Genomic DNA, 13,247 nt, shown 5'->3' with positions numbered 1-13,247 from the left:
GCAGACATGGCTCAACAGTTGAGCACCTGCCTCCCACATGGGAGGCCTCAGTTTCAGTTCCCAGTGCCTCCTGAAAAAACAACAAACAAGACAAATGATAAAAACAACTCAGGGAAGCAAAGGTGGTTCAGAGGTTGAGTGCAGCTTCCCACTTACAAGATCCTGGGTTTGATCTTTGGCCCCTGGTATATTAAAAAAAAAAACTCATCAAGAAACATTTTTTCAATTAAAACAATTCAAATATGTGAAAATCTTATAATTTGCTAAGCACTTCATAGTTTACAAAACACTTTCATATCCTTTATCTCTTATGACCATCTTAGTAACCCTGTACAATGAGTTAGAACTCCACCTATGCCTTCCTGCTCACATTTTCCTACATTAATTGCTGTATCTTTAAAATGAAAACATGCTGGACTCCTCCCCAATCCTACATCATGATTTGTTCTCTTCTTTTCTGACTGGAATGTCCTCTTTCCCGTATCCCCTTTTCTACTTTTTTAAGTCTTATCAATTTATCAAGACCTGTCTCAAATCCCTTCCCCTACAAAAGCCATCCCAAATCCCTCCAGCAGATGTCTAGCAAAGGGTATCTATTAGTTTTTGCCTTTGTAGTGTCCTCTCTCACTTCTTATGGTATCAAGATAGTGTATTCTAAATTGTCTTCATGGGACTGTCAAATTCAGTGCTTAGTTTGGCCCCTACCTGCCCTCCCAAACTCCCTAGCACCACAGAAAGAAGAGTTATGAATCAGCATATGATTATGAATCCATGAGTGTGTCCTGACATATACACATCAAGGCTTGCTTCTTGGAGGACCATTGGAAGGAGGCAGTAGTGATAGTCTAGCACTGTGGAGGGAAGCATTGGCTTTAGGATCCATCACTTCTACACACACACACACAAAGTTGGGCACGTGATCCAAGGCAAAGCAAACGGAATCTTTCTATTCCATGATGAAACTGAGAGCCACTCTGGATGGATTGTACAAGGCAGGGAACCATATAACACAGTGAGCCTAAGGATAGAAGCGATCACAGAAGAACACACAGCGAATGGACACAGAGAGCAGACGACTGCAGGGGGGAAGGAGAGAGAAATAAATAGAAAAATAAATCTTTAAAAAAAAAAAAACAGTACAAATATGAGAACTTTCTCTCCTGAACTATAACAAATATATGATACTAATACTTGATGTTAATAATACAATAGTCGATTGGAAAAATACACCAAAAAGAAGCTATGCACTATAGATAATCATGTTATGACAATGTTCTTTCATCAACAATGTAAGGTGTTGGTAGTGGGGCAATGTATGGGAATCCTGTATGGTATATATGATTGTTCTTTAAAATTTTGAAAGGAGAAAAAGGCTCTCTAATATTTTAAATAATGATATGTATTGTACTTCTCACATATAAATTAGCTGAATTTATTCCATATATGTAACATGAAATATGGGAAGGCTGGAAGGAAAGAGAGGGGAAGAAAACAATATTTGTTTAGTCTTTGATATGTTATGCACTTTTATTTTGCTACTACCTTGAAAGTAAATGAAGCTAGATAACAGATGTTCTCCGACCCAATCACTTTTTTTTTTAATCATCAAATGTTCATGACCAATGATGAAACAAGGAAGGGAAACTACATATAGAAACTTGCTATAAACTTGGGAAATGACAGCCAAGGAAAGAAGCAAGACTGACATTGAGAAGCAGAGGATGGTACAACTTCTCGTCCTGCCCTTTTCCCCAAAACCAACCCTAAGAAAGGTTAGAGAATCACAAATACCTTCTGATTTGGAGGGACACAAACTGAAAGGGTGAGGTGTTAGTTCTGGGAAGATTCATAGAAACATCTTTAATTATGGATGTACCTAGCTGTATTAGTCAGCCAAAGGGGTGCTGATGCAAAATACCAGAAATTGGTTGGTTTTTATAAATGGTATTTATTTGGGGTAAGAGCTTACAGACACCAGGCCATAAGGCATAAGTTACTTCCCTCAGCAAAGTCTATTTTCATGTGTTGGAGCAAGATGGCTGCCAATGTCTGTGAGGTTTCAGGCTTCCTGGGTTCCTCCCTTCCAGGGTCTTGCATCTCTTTGGGTTCAGGGTTCCTTTCTTCCCAGGCTTGCTTCTTCCTGGGCTAAGGGTTCTTCTCTCCCTGCGACTGGCTTCTCTTTCCTCTGTAAGATTACTTCCCAGGGCTCCAGCTTAAGGCTTCAGCATCAAACTCCAACATCAAAACTTCAACATCAAAAGCCCTCAACTCTTGGAAAGCAGACTTGGCCCAGTGGTTAGAGCATCCGTTTACCACATGGGATGTCTGCGGTTCAAACCCCGGACCTCCTTGACCCGTGTGCAGCTGGCCCATGTGCAGTGCTGATGCGCGCAAGGAGTGCCATGCCGCACAGGGGTGTCCCCACATAGGGGAGCCCCACGCACAAGGAGTGCGCCCCGTAAAGAGAGCCTCCCAGTGCAAAAGAAAGTTCAACCCACCCAAGAAGGGCACCGCACACATGGAGAGCTGACACAACAAGATGGCGCAACAAAAAGAAACCGATTTCTGTGCCACTGACAATAGAAGCGGACAAAGAAGAACACGCAGTGAATAGACACAGAGAACAGACAACTGGGGCGTGGGGGAAGGGGAGAGAAATTAAAAAAATAAATAAATCTTTTTTAAAAAAGCCCTCAACTCTGTCCTTTGCCATGCCTTTTATCTGTGAGTCCCCACCCCAAGTGATGGAGACTTAACAACCTAATGACATGGCCCAATCAAAGCTCTAATCAGAACTCAATCATGCCCAGGTACAGATGAGATTACAAACATAATCCAAGATTTCTTTTTGGAATTCATCAATTATATCAAACTGCTACACTAGCCCCACAGACTTCGAAGCTTACCAAGGGCTACGAAGGTTTGCCATCTTGTAGGACATTGCACTGGGCTTGAGAATTGAGGTGCTGATCAACAGGGAAGGATCTACCCCTGGCTGGGTGGAGCGGGCCCCACTCCCAGTTAGGACGAGATGAGATCAGCAGGGAGAGTTTTTCCTCTTAGCTCTCTGCCACTAAACCGTGTGTTTTCGAAGTAATGGGATAGAAACATCATTAATAATCAGAATAGCGCTTATAATCATTAACAAAAGAGGAATGTGAATGGGGCTTATCTGTTTGGTCAACATGAGTCAGTCCCCAGAGCCAAATCACCCTATATGAATGGATTACAAATGAAATCAACCAATCAACCATGGCCTTAGTTGGGCATCAGATGTAGGCAAATGAGGCTGATAACGACAAAAGCAAAGCTGCCTCATGCACTGCCCCACACCTCATTGCCAATTTACCAAATTCTAATGTTTCAATTTGCACACACACCAAAAATACAAAAATGTCTCTTCCCCTCCATTTTCTACCAACACAGTATATTATCAAACATTTTGATCTTTGCCCTTTTTAGTAAGTTAAAAAAAAAAATCATTTCATTGTGTTTAAATGACATGTTCTTTATGCAGGTAGCAGAAAAAAGCATGGTGGTATATCCTTATATTAAAGATAATTATGGGGGAAACGGACTTTGGCCCAGTGGTTAGGGCGTCCGTCTACCATATGGGAGGTCCGCGGTTCAAACCCCGGGCCTCCTTGACCCGTGTGGAGCTGGCCATGCGCAGCGCTGATGCGCACAAGGAGTGCCCTGCCACGCAAGGGTGTCCCCCGCGTGGGGGAGCCCCACGCGCAAGGAGTGCGCCCGTGAGGAAAGCCGCCCAGCGTGAAAAGAAAGAGCAGCCTGCCCAGGAATGGCGCCGCCCACACTTCCCGTGCCGCTGACGACAACAGAAGCGGGCAAAGAAACAAGACACAGCAAATTAGACACCAAGAACAGACAACCAGCGGAGGGCGGGAAATTAAATAAATAAATAAATCTTAAAAAAAAAAAAAGATAATTATGGGATGGAGAAGGTTTTTAGAATAATGACACAAAACCCAGAATCATAAGTGACACCAACTTTATTATATACAACTTGAAATATCTACATGCGGAAAAGAACATAAATAAGATCAAAAATAGATGGTGAGCTAGGAAAAATATTAGCATCACATATAAAAATGCAAAAAAAATTATATTAATTCATAAAACCTTCTTATAGATCAATAAGTAAAAGTAAATAGAAAAAATGGAGGAAAAGGAGTAAATATACTGTTTTAGTAAAAACTATGTGTCTCCTCTCTTTTATACTCAAATAATTTTACACTCAAATAATTTTACACTGCTTTTTTAATAAAAATAATGATCTTTATGTAGCTTACCATCCCATGTATGATCTCCCATTCCCCTCAACCACCCACCTCTTTAATTTTATTCCATGTAATTCTTCACCTTGTTTCCTCATTGGAGTTATATTGGCCTTATTCTAGTTTCTTGATTTCATCATGCATTCTCTCCCCTTGGAACACACCATCTTCCTTAAAAGTAAAAGAGAGAGAGTGGATGTGGCTCAAGCTGTTGGGTACCTGCCTCCCACATGGGAGGTCCCAGGTTCAGTTCCTGGTGCCTCCTAAAGAAGACAAAACGAGCTGATGCATGAAAATACACAAAGAGCAGACACAACAAGCAGGAATGAGAGGTGGCTCAAGCGGTTGGGCACCTGCCTCCTATATGGGAGGTCCCAGGTTCCATCCCCAGTGCCTCCTAAAAGAAGATGAGCAGACAACAAGCAGACACAATGAGCAGACACAGCGAGCAGACAGACAAGGGAGCCATCTCAGGGGTGGGAGGGTAGTAAAAGTAAAACCTTTGTCTTTTTAAAAAAGAATTTCTTATTATTAGAGATGTTGTAGGTTTACAGGAAAAAACTCATACAAAAAACAGAGTTCCCATATACCCCCTACCATCACACAGAATTTTTCCTATGTTTAACACCTTGCATTGTGTGGTAACTTGGTTGCAATTAATGAAAGAATATTATTATAATTGTACTACTGACAACACTTTATATTAGGGTTATTGTTTATGTTGTACAAATCCTATGTTGTTGTTTTCATTTTGTATTCTAGTAACATGTAAAACTCTTAACTACATTGAAATAGTTAATCTACTAGTGTTAATTCCATTCACAATGTTGTGTTACCATCACCAACATACATTATCAAAACTTTTCCATCACTCCAAACAGAAATTTCATACCAATTAAGCACTAATTTCCCATTCCCACCCCCCACCCTGGCCCTTGAAAACCTGCATTCTAGTTTCTGATTCTGAATTTGCAGACTCTAATTATACAATATTTGTCCTTTTGTGCCTTGCTTATTTCACTCAACATCACATCTTCAAGGTTTATCCATGGTACCACATGTATCAGAACTTCTGGTTGAGTAAAATTCTATTGTGTATACATATCACATTTTTTTAATCCATTCATCTGTTGATGTACGCATGGTTGCTTCCATCTTTTGACAATTGTGAAACATGCTGCTATGAACATGGGTGTACAAGTATACATTCAAGTCCCTGCTTTCAATTCTTTGGGCTATGTAACTAGAAAATAACCAGATACGGGGATTGAATCATGTCCCCCACAAAAGGTATGTTTGGATCCCAACCCCTGGTCCTGTGGGTATGAACCATTTGTAAATAGGACCCTTAAAGATGTTATTAATTAAGATGTGCCCAAACTCAACAAGGGTGGGACTTAATCCAATATTGCTGAAGTCCTTATAAGCCAAGAAACTTGGACAGGGAAAGAGAAGCCACAGAAAAGAGCCAGAAGCTGAAAGTCAGTGGAACTTGGAAGAGAAAGAAGACATTGTCATGTGCATGGCCATGTGATGGAAAAATCAGGAAACCTCGGAAATTGCCACCCAGCCAATAGGTGCTGACCATGGGGAGAAGCAAACATTCTAGCCTCTGAAACCATGAACCAATAAATTCCTATTGTTAACCCAACCCATTACGTGGTATTTGTTTCAGCAGCTAAGGAACTAAATCAGAGCTCTTATGGTAATTCTATATTTAACTTTCTGAGTAAATGGCAAACTCTTTTTCCACAGAGGCTGCACCATTTTACATTCCATCAACAATGAATGAGTATTCCTATTTTGCTACCTCCTCTCCCACATTTCTTATTTTCTGTTCCTTTTTTTCAATAGTAGTCAAACTAGTGGGTGTGAAATGGTATCACATTGTGATTTTGATTTGCATTTCTCTAATAACTAATAATATTGAGCATTTTTCATGTGCTTTTTGGCTATCCATATATCTTCTTTGGAGAAATGTCTTTTCAAATCTCTTGACCATTTTTAATTGGGTTGTTTGTCTTTTTGTTGTTGAGTTGTAGGATTTATTTTTATATTCTAAATATTAAGCCCTTTTAAGATATATGGTTTCCCAATATTTTTGCCCATTCTGTAGGTTGTCTTTTTCATTTTCATGATGAAAATCTTTGATGCACGAAAGATTTTCATTTTGTTGATGTCCCATTTATCAAGCTTTTCTTTTGTGTCTTATGCTTTTTGTGTAAAATCTGAAAAATCATTGTCCAACACAAGGTCTTAAAGATACTTTCCTATGTTTTCTTCTAGGAGTTTTATAGTTTCAGTTTTATATTTAATCCTTTGTTCCATTTTCAGTTAATTTTTTTACATGGTGTGAGCTAAGGCTCCTATGTCCTTTTGCACATGGATATCTAGTTTTCCCAGCACCATTTATTGAAGAGACAATTCTTTCCCAATTTAATGGACTTTTGACCCTTGTCAAAAATCTATTGGTGGGTACAGAGGTCAGTGATCATCCTACTCTGGTGGGCCAAGTCACCCAGGGGGCTATTCTGTGGCTGGAAATGGAAACTCCATTTCCTAAAAATAGGAGCAGGAGAGGTTGGCCACTGACTTCAACCACTGATAGTAAATTCACCTGGCTAAAGTACAACCCTAAGAACAGGTAAAGATTGAATCTCTCCAAGTTGGAAAAAGGCTGGTAGCCACCATTTTGACTCAGCCCCCAGCATGAGGGGAAGCCAGGCTGACTGAAAATCACAGTGACAATAGAGACACATTACTTTCACCTAGATCGATCTGCAACCCTAACCTAGGCTCCAGATCCACCTCTAGCAGGGAGGAAGCTGGTGGGCCCTGCAACAACCCCTCTGGGTAACTGAAGGAACATTTGGCTGGCAGAGACTGAGTAGTAGGAAATCTACCAGGGCAACTGCTGTCATTTTGGTTCTCACAGCATAGATTGCTGCCCATACCTGCAGCTTGATCCCTGCCCAGATAGAGGAGAAGGGGAATGAAGCTTCATCAGTGTCTCTGGGCAACTAACAGTCTAGGCCTACACAACTTGGATTATTACATAGAGCTGTGGCTCTCTCCCTACCCCTGGCAAAGGAAAAAGATGGAAGAAGCTTCATCAGTGCCTGGGGCAATGAGTACAGCTTGAACCTCCACAGTTTGCAGCACCAACTACACCTTTGGCTCCTGCTACACAACCAGGAAAAAAGAAAGAGCAAGAAAGCCCTAAATTGAAGAGAGAAACTGCACACAGAATAAATATATCTAGTAAGCCAGATGCCAAGACACCAACAAAAAATTACAGTCCACACCAAGACACAGGAAGATATGACCCAGTTAAAAGAACAAGATAAAGCCTCCAGATGACATAAAGGAGTTGAGACAACTAATCATAGATGTTAAAACAAATTTCCTTAATAAATTCAATGAGATGGCTACAGAGACTAAGGATTTTAAGAAAGACATTGGGGGAAGTGGATGTTGCTCAAGTGATAAGACCTCTCCCTACCAGATGGGAGGACCCAGGTTCGATCCTTGGGACCTGCTGGTGAAAAAGAAGAAGAGAAAGCATGCCTGCGCGGTAAGCCAGTGCCCACCGGTAAGCCAAGTGCCTGTGTGAGTGCCTGCCTGGTGAGCCAAGTGCCTATGTGAGTGCCCACATGGTGAGCCAGTGCCCATGCAGTGATCCAGTGCCCATGCAAGTGAGTCACGCAGCAAGATGATGATGTAACAAGAGAAAGACAAAGAGGAGAGTCAAAGCAAAGTGCAGCAGAGACCAGGAACTGAGGTGGCACAATTAACAAAGAACCTCTCTCCACATCAGAGGTCCCCAGGATCTAATCCTTCTGAATCCTAGAGGAGAAAGATGAGAAGAGAAGACAAAAAAGAGAAGTAGATACAGATCACAAAGTGAATGAACACAGACAAAAAAAAAAAAAAACCAGCAGGGTGAGGGCAGGGAAGGGGAAAAATAAATAAATAAATCTTAAAAAAAAAAAAGACATTGGATATGCACAAAGAAGAATTTGAAAGCACATAGAAAAACAGCAGCTCTTATGGGAATGAAAGGTACGATAAATGAAATTAAAAATACCCTGGAATCATATAATAGCAGATTTGATGAGGCAGAAGAAAGGACTAGTGAGCTTGAAGAAATGGCCTCTGAAAGCAAACATACAAAAGAATAGATGAAGAAATGAATGGAAAAAATTGAAGAAGTTCTCAGGGAACTAAACGGCAACAGGAGACATGCAAACACACATGTCATGGTGTCACAGAAGGAGAAGAGAAGAGAAAAGGGGCAGAATGAATATTTGAAGAAATAATGGTAGAAAATTTCCCAACCCTATTGATGGGCATAGATAGATATCCAGGTCCAAGAAGCACAATATACTCCCATCCAAATCTGAATAGACCAACTCTGAGACACATACTAATCAGAATGTCAAATGCCAAAGACAAAGAGAATTCTGAGAGCAGCAGCAAGAGAAAAGTAAAGCATAATATAACAATATAAGGGATACCCAGTATGATTAAGTGCTGATTTCTCATCAGAAACCATGGAGGCAAGAAGACAGTGGTACAATATATTTAAGATACTGCGAAAGAAAAACTTCCAACCAAGAATCTTACATTCAGCAAGATTGCCTTTCAAAAATGAGGGCAAGTATAAAATATTCACAGATGAACAGAAACTGAGAGAGTTTGTAACCAAGAGACCAGCTTTGTAGGAAATCCTAAAGAGTGTGCTATAGTCTGAAAAGAAAAGATAGTAGAGAAAGTCTTAGAAAAGAGTCTAGAAATGAATGAAGATTATGTCAGTAAAAATATCTAAAAGTGTCAAAAGAGTAGCAAAAATAAAATATGACAGGTGAAATATTATGGAATAAGCTTAACAAATGATGTAAAGCACTTGTATTCAGAAAACTACAATTCACTGTCAAAAGAAATTAAAAAAGACCTAAATAATTGGAAGAACAGTCCATGCTCACAGATTGGAAGACTAAATATCATTAAAATGTCAATTCTACTCAAGTTGATATACAGATTCAATGCAATCCCAATAAAAATTCCACCAGCATTTTAAAAATAAATAGAAAACATGATTACCAAATATATTTGGAAGAGTAAGGGGTCATGAATAGCCAGAAACATCTTAAAAAGGAAAAGTGAAGTTGGAGGACTCTCACTTCTGGACTTTAGGTCATATTATCTAAACTACATATTACCTAAACTACAGTGGTAAAAACTGCATGGTGCTAGCATAAAGACAGATACACAGATCAATAGAACCTAATTGATTGGTCAGAAATAGACCCTCACATCTGTGGTCAAGTGATTTCTGACAAGTCTGTCAAACCCACCCAGCTCAGGCAGAACAGTCCTTTCCACAAATGGTGCTGTGAGAACTTAAATATCCATAGTGAAAAGAAGGAAAAAGGACCCCTAACTCACACCTTATAAAAAAATTAACTCAAAATGAAACAAAAACCTAAATATAAAAACAAGGACCATAAAGCTTCTAGAAGAAAATGTAAGAAAATGTCTTCAAGATATTTGGTAGGTGGTAGATTCTTAAAGGAGATAAGAGGAGGACTGAGATGGACTACCGATGATGTTTAGTGCATATAGAAGTTTTAATTAACTTTACTGTAAAAATGTGGAAATGTATAGAGCTGCTGGTAACACATTATAGTGAGTATAATATGTTTATACTCACTATAAATGGGAATGTGGCTGGAAAAGGTAGTCTAGGGATGTAAATGCCAATTGACAGAAAGCTAGAGAATAATTTAGGGACTGACTAACACAGTAAATCTAGAGGTGAATGAGAATTGTGGGTGATGGTACAAATGCAAGAGTTCCCTTTGTGAACTAGAGCAGATGTACATCACTATTGCAGGATGATGTGAACGTGGAGAAGCATGGGAAAAATATAACTGAAGTGAATTATAGACTGGGGCTAATAGTCACACATCTATACCAAAGGTGCACTATGCTGATAATGGAGAAGAATGGGAAAAGTGTGCCAAATGTACACTATGGACCTGATAATAGTCTGATGATATTATCTCACAATCTGTAACAAATGTTTTACCACAGTGCGGTGTGTTGATAGAGGGGTGATGTATGGGAATTCTGCACATATGTGTGCTTGTTTTGTAAGTTTACAACTTCTTTTATAAAAATATATTTAAAAAATAATAATAGTGGGGGTTGGGGAGAAAATACACCAAATATAAGATAAGGACTATAGTTAGTAGTAAGATTTTGACAATATTCTTTTATAATTTGTAACAAATGTCTTACAACAATGCAAGGTGTTGGTGGTGGTTTGATGTATGGAACCCGTGTATGATGTTATGCATGTTTGCTTTGTAAGTTCACAACTTTTATTATACACTTATTGTTTATATATGGCCATCTACGAATGATACAGTAATAATAATAATAATAATAATAACAGGCTGGGTTGGGGGAAAAATACACCAAACATAAGATACTTTGGTTAGTAGAAATATTTTGAGGATGCTCTTTAACCATTGGTTAAAAATGCTTCACAACAATATAATGTATTGGTGGTAGGGTGAGGTGAGGGAGGAGAGCCCTGTATGAGGTTACATATGTTTGTTTTATAAGTTCAAAACTATTACTATACACTTATAGTTTATATATGTTTATGTATGAGTGATATACCTCAATAAATTTTTTTATAAACTATTGGCGGGGAGTGGATATGGCTCAAGCAGTTGAGTGACTGCCTCCCACATGGGAGATCCTGGGTTCGGTTCCCAGTGCCTCCTAAAGAAGACAATTAAACAAGAAGCAGACAATGAGCAGACATCAAGCAAAAACAATGAGGAGACAACAAGCAGACAACAAGCAAAAACACAATGAGCAAACAGACAAGGGAACCATCTCAGGGTGGGGGCAGAATCTATTGGTAATAGATATAAAGATATATTTCTGAACTCTCAGTTTGATTTCATTGGTTTATATGTCTGTCTTTGTGCTAGTACCATGCCCTTTGATTACTATAGCTTTGTAAAACATTTTAAAATTGAGACGTGTGAGTCCTCCAACTTTATTTTTCTTTTTCAAGATGATTTTATCTATTCAGGACCTATTACACCCCCCCCATATAAATTTGATGGTTGACTTTTCCATTTCTGCAAAGAAGGCTGCTAGAATTTTTATTGAAATTATGTTTTAACTGTAGAGTGTGTTGAGTAGAATTGACATCTTAACAATATTTAGTCTTCCAATCCATGAGCATGGAATGTCCTTCCATTTTTTAAAAATTTCTTTTGGCAATGTTTTCTGATTTGCCATGTATAAGACCTAATATTTCTTCATAGATATTTGACTTATTTAGTAGCTAGTGGAAAGAGAATTTTTTTTAAGGAGGTATCAGGGATTGAACCCAGGACCTCAAACGTAGGAAGCAGGTGCTCAACCACTTGAGCTACATCTGGTCCCCAGAAAGAGATTTTTTTTCTTGATTTCCTGTTCAGATTGTTCATTACTAGTGTATACAAACACTACTGTTCTTGGTATGTTTATCTTTTACGCTGACATTTACTGAATTCGCTTCTTATCTCTCCTAGATTTATTGTGGATTTTTCAGGATTGATTATTTACAGGTTCATGTCATCTGCAAATAGGAAAGTTTTACTTCTTTTCCAATATGAATGCAATTTTATTTCTTTCTCTTGCCTAATGGCTGGTGAGAACTTCCAGTACAAGGTTGAATAATACTGTTGACACATACCATCCATGCTTTGTTCCTGATTTTAGAGGGAAAACTTTCATACTTTCACCACTGATTATGAGTTTTTCATGTGTACTCTTTTATCACATTGAGGAGATTTCCTTCTATTTCTAGTTTCCTAGATGTTTTTATCAAGAAGAAGTGTTGGATTTTGTCAAATGTCTTTTCTGCATCAATTGACAGGATCATGTGGTTTTAATTCTTCATTCTACTAAGGTGGCATATTACATTAATTGATTTTGTTTTGTTGAACCACTCTTGCATACCTAGAGTAAACCCCACTTGATCATGGTGCCTAATTCTTTTAATGTGCTATTGGATTTAGTTTGCTACAATTTTTTAAAGAGTTTTGCATCTATATTTATAAGGAATATTGGTCTGCAATTTTCTTTTCTTGAGGTATCTTTACTAGGCTTTCATATTAGAGTGATGGCTTCATAAAACGTGTTAGGGAATGTTTCCCTTCTCTTCAATTTTTGGAAGCATTTGAGCAGAACTCCTGTTAATTCTTCTTTGAATGTTTGGTGAAATTCACCAGTCCTGTCCTTTTCTTTGTAGGGAGGATTTTGATTATTGATTCAGTCTCTTTACTTGTAATTGGTCTGTTGTGATACACTGTTTTTTACTGAGCTAGCACAGATAGCTTGTGTGTTTCTAGGAATTTGTCCATTTCATCCACGTTTCCTAATTTGTTGGTGTATAATTGTTTATAGTATCCTCTTATAATCCTTTTTTAATCTTTGGGGACAGTAATAATGTTCCCCTGTTCATGTCTGATTTTAGTTATTTGCATCTTCTCTCTCTCTCTCTGTCAGTCTTGCGAAAGATTTTTCAATCTTATCGGTCTTTCCAAAGAATCAACTTTTGGTTTGGTTGATTCTCCCTATTTTTTTTCCTATTCTTTATTTTATTTCACTCCATTCTATTTTTTTGTTATTTCCTTTGTTCTACTCATTGTGGTTTTAGTTTGCTCTTCTTTTTCTAGATCCTCTAGTTGTAAAGTTAAGTCTCTGATTTGAGATCTCTTCTTTTTTAATGTAAGCATTTAGAAATATAGATCTCCTTCCCAGCACTACCTTTGCAGCATCCCATAAGTTTTGGCATCTTGTATAATTTTCATTTTCTTTTGCTTCAAGATATTTCCTAATTTCCTTTGTAATTTCTTCTTTGACTTTTTGATTGTTTGA

The sequence above is a fragment of the Dasypus novemcinctus genome, chromosome 4 (assembly GCF_030445035.2).
Source record: "Dasypus novemcinctus isolate mDasNov1 chromosome 4, mDasNov1.1.hap2, whole genome shotgun sequence".
Lineage (NCBI taxonomy): Eukaryota > Metazoa > Chordata > Mammalia > Cingulata > Dasypodidae > Dasypus > Dasypus novemcinctus.
Note: the sequence above shows the minus strand (reverse complement) of the source record.